The following is a 4,445-nucleotide window of genomic DNA, read 5'->3' as shown; positions in this document are numbered from 1 at the left end:
CCCTTTCCCTCCACCAGAGGTTTCGGCTGGTACATTCATACTGGGCCACCAGAGGTTTGTTTGGTGGAGTGTCTGTTGCAATCAAGGTTTTTTTCCTCAAGAAACATTGTTACTGTTTGGAAAAATTTGGACGAATTTGAATTTAAACGTTAAGACAGTCTCAAATATGATCTGTGTGGTTATGTTAATGCATCATGTCCCAAGGCGTAGTGAAAAGGCATATGCCCTATATCCGTAAGGTCACGGGATTGATTCCCATCTTCACCCATTCAATTTTTTAAATGGTATTCGTGCTTGGGAGGACAAAAATAATTGCAATGTGCTAGGTAGGGTTCAAACCCGCGCCCTTTGGGGAGGGCAGGATGCACACTGACCACTCGAACAAGGATTAGTTTGTACACATTGAAGGTTAAATATTATATATTGGACACTGATTTTTTAGAATTTTGAAATTCGTTTGAATATTTTCAGGCGAAAAAATGCCGAGATTTTCCAGTTGATGGTTTTACCGCCCCACCTAGTAAAGAAACAAGAATGAGAAAAATCTTGGTTATAATGTGCGCCTGGCAGTCATTAGTTCTTCTCTCAGTTGTTGCTTGGTTGTAATAGCATACTTTTAGGCTTGTAATTTATTCCTTTCTATCAATGCAACAAGTTGCAAAACTTTTGCACTTTGCTGGAAAAAGTTACATAATATTGCAGGTTGTGCAAATAAATTTGAAGAGTTGAATTAGCAATTTTTTGCCCTCAATTTTTCCCCACTGCCTATGAAATAAAACAGAGACTTTTGCTGAGATTGTAGCCCTTGGAGCATCAACTCACATTCTTTCTTTCCCCGGGCAACATTGCTGTAAATGTTTGCCTCCTCAAATCTGTTGGAACATCAGATGTTCTCACCATACTAAGGAGTGATTGTTTGCTGAAAGTTGGTGAAGTAGCTAAATTACTTTGTTAGAAGTGAATTTTCTCTTTTACTGGTATTGCTTGGAGTGAACCTTATCAAGATTTTTTTTGCTGTGATTTTTGGAGCGAATGTTGTTTGTAAGATATAATTGTCAACCTGACATCAGATTTTTTACCAAGTTCATAGCCATAAGTAGCACTTTTTTGTCCACAAATTATGTTTCACAAGTAAAAATGTGCTGAACTCTTAAAAGTGTAAATGCACTCAGTACTTGAAAATTTATATTCATGGTTTTTTTAGATTTTTTTGAAGGTACAGATTTTTTTTTACCAGGAGCATGTGCTCCTGGGTGCATATTTGAATTGTTGCTGTCGTGCTCTTGTGCAGTACTAGTATCTAGGATTGCAATGTTTAGCGCACACTGAAGTTACAAGGAAATGCTAATGCTTAGCGTATTCTCCGTATGCTGAGAATTCCAAGTTCATACCCCTTCTAGGTAATAGTAACAAAATGGGAGGTCCAACCAAAATGTTAAACGAAAGGTCGAGAGATAAATTTCACAGTAAACTTACCCTTAGGGTCAGGGCTTCAGCTTCCAGAATCATTATTTCTTAACTTTGTCAAATATGTCCATTGCAGGTATTCAAGGACAATATAGAAAAAATTGATTTCGCCCCAGCTATGTTGGAGCAAGGAAGGCTTACCCTACAAAAATGTGATGGACTTCCCCTTGCAATATCAACTATGGGCGGATTCCTAGCCACAAAGCCAAAAACTACTATTGAATGGAAGAAGATGAATGATAATATTAGCACTGAATTGGTGATTAATCCTGAACTTAGGGCAATAAAGACAATTCTTATGAGGAGCTATGATGGTTTGACATACCATCTCAAGGCTGCTTTCTTATACCTGTCCATATTTCCAGAAGACCACATAATTAGGTGGAGTCGCTTGGTTAGGCAGTGGATTGCAGAGGGTTGCTCAAGGGATATGCATGGCATGACTGCAATTGAACTTTGTCGGAGGTATTTTGATGAGCTGATGGATAGGAGTATGATCTTGCCAGGGGAAGGGATAGACCAATACAGTAGGAAAAATAATTCTTGCCAACTTCATGATATTGTCAAACACATATATTGTGTCACGTATATGTGTGGCGCATACCTGGTAGCGTACACCATTAGGAGAGATAGAGTATAGGTTGTAACCGAATATCTCATCATGTAATCTCTCTCTCTTATCTCTTGTTCTCTAAGATGTAATCTTTTTATCTTCCTAGAAGATCTCCAACTACATTGTATGCGCTGTTGCCAGGGAGGTGCGCCCCTGATTATATAACACATAACGCATCTCTCTCATCGAGGTAAGACGCTTCTGCCTATTCGCACATGGTAATCAGAGCTGCCTCTTCCAAACTCATCTAGGGTTCCGGTAGCGATAGCCTACATGTCTTCCTCCTCCGCCACCTCCGACTCAATCCTAAACAGCCAGGTCACTGAGAAGCTCTCGCGCACAAATTATGTGCTATGGCGGACACAGATCACGCCGCAGCTGAGAGGGGCCGGTCTCTTTGGCAATGCGGACGGCACCATGCCGGAACCAGCTAGTCTTCTCATCACCAAGGACAAGGACGGGAAGGAGACTTCTATGCCCAACCATCTCCACCCCATCTGGGTCAGGGAGGACCAGCGGGTGCTCGGCTACCTGCTCAGCAACCTCTCTGAAGAGGTGCTCGTCACGGTGACCGCGATCACCACTGCGCACGCGCTCTGGACGGCGCTGGCGGGCATGTTTTCGTCGCAGTCCTTGAGCCGCGTCAACAACATCCGCACCGCCCTCATCAATGCCCAGAAGGGCAACCAATCCGTCGCCGCCTACTTCGCCTCCATGCGTGGCCTCGCCGATGAGCTTTCCTCGGCCGGCAAAGCCATCCAGGACGATGAGCTGATCTCCTACATCATCCATGGGCTGGATATGGACTACCAGCCCCTTTTCTCAGCCCTCGACGCCCACGTCATGCCCGTCTCCCTCGACGAGCTCTTCGCCATGCTCAGCAATATCGATCAGCGCGTGGCCCAGTTCCAGAACTCCGGTGGCGGCTTCAAGTCTTCTGCAAACGTGGCCATGTGTGGACATGGCAGCTACTCCTCGCGCTACCGCGGTCCTCAACGTCCCAAGGGCAAGCATGGCAACTCCAACAGCCCCAGCTCTCGCTCCGGGCGCCCCAACTCCACCAACACCAGGGGGCGCCGTGGTGGCTACGGCAAGTCCCGCCCCGATGCCGTCCGTTGTCAGATCTGCGGCAAGCCTGGCCACACTGCCAAGGACTGCTGGTACAGGTTCGATGAGGACGATGCATCTTCTGAAGAGGATGACAAGGTGGCCGCAGCCGCAGAAGGAGCATATGGCGTGGATACCAACTGGTACCTCGACAGCGGCCCCACCAATCATCTCACGAGCGAGCTCAAGAAGGTGACTCTCGGCGAGAAGTATCAAGGGAAGGATCAGATCCACACCGCCAGCGGTGCAGGTATGAGGATCCGTCACATAGGTCATTCAGTTGGGGATGGTGACATAGTTACAGAAATATTCAGGATATGCATGATGCCAATCTGCCATTGCCAGGAAGTGACTTAGTATTGCTTCGGGTATATCCGGCTGAGATTAAGAAAAACACCAGTACTAGCTAGCTCATAAAAGGAAAACGAACGTTTCTCTAAAAAAATATACAGTGTACATAGCGATCAATATTTCGATTGCCTACGGAGAGACAATAATAATGAGCTGAATTGGATTCCCCGGAGTTGTGATGCTGCAAGAGGAAGAAAGGAAAATGACGTATAAGAGTAATTAATTGAGATACAATACCAATGTAGTGCCAGGTTGCGCGTAACTGCATATGATAAAATGAGCAGAGATTGTAAGTACCTTCAAATCAGGTTTTCTTGATACTAAGGGTGAGATTGCTTGGATGATTGTCTACTGTCCGCTTCACCGCTTCCTCAGACTCTGTCGCGTGCACAGCACGGGTACCCCTGGTGTTAATTTCAACTTCCACACTCTGAAGCCGAAGGAGGTTCTCCAAGCTTGCAAAGTCGTCCAAGGCAATGCCGGCACGCTTCAAAGCCCGGACGTTAACTTCAAAATGAAGTAATTCCAGGGCCTGCATAGCTCCTGGGAGGAACTTGAATGACGCTGATGTGTCAAAGCGCCTCAACTTGGGGAATAGATTGTTGCCCTTTATGTTAAGGAAGGCGTCGGATGGCATCTGCAGGTCGAGACTGATGAGCTCTGGTAAATAACCAAGCATATCCACATCCTGCTGATCGACAGCCCTCAAATCAACAGACAAGTGTGAGAGATTTGGAACAACGGAGACATTAATCCAGCTAGGCAGTCTAGGCAATGCAATACTTAGGAACAACTCACGGAGTTGTCGAGGTGGCACATAGCTGTCCCAGTTGGCCTCCTTACCACGCCAGTTACTCATAAGTCGTAGGACTTCCATGCAATCCAGATTGCGGAGAGACTCCAGAAA

General features: G+C 45.7%; 1 pseudogene; it reads left to right on the top strand.

The window, feature by feature from the left end:
* The first annotated feature begins 2,833 nt into the window (after nt 1-2,833).
* Nucleotides 2,834-2,972, top strand: LOC119327088 (annotated as a pseudogene).
* Nucleotides 2,973-4,445: the final 1,473 nt, after the last annotated feature.

The sequence above is a fragment of the Triticum dicoccoides genome, chromosome 6B, assembly GCF_002162155.2.
Source record: "Triticum dicoccoides isolate Atlit2015 ecotype Zavitan chromosome 6B, WEW_v2.0, whole genome shotgun sequence".
Taxonomy (NCBI): Eukaryota; Viridiplantae; Streptophyta; class Magnoliopsida; order Poales; family Poaceae; genus Triticum; species Triticum dicoccoides.
This window is presented reverse-complemented; position numbering and strand designations above follow the sequence as displayed.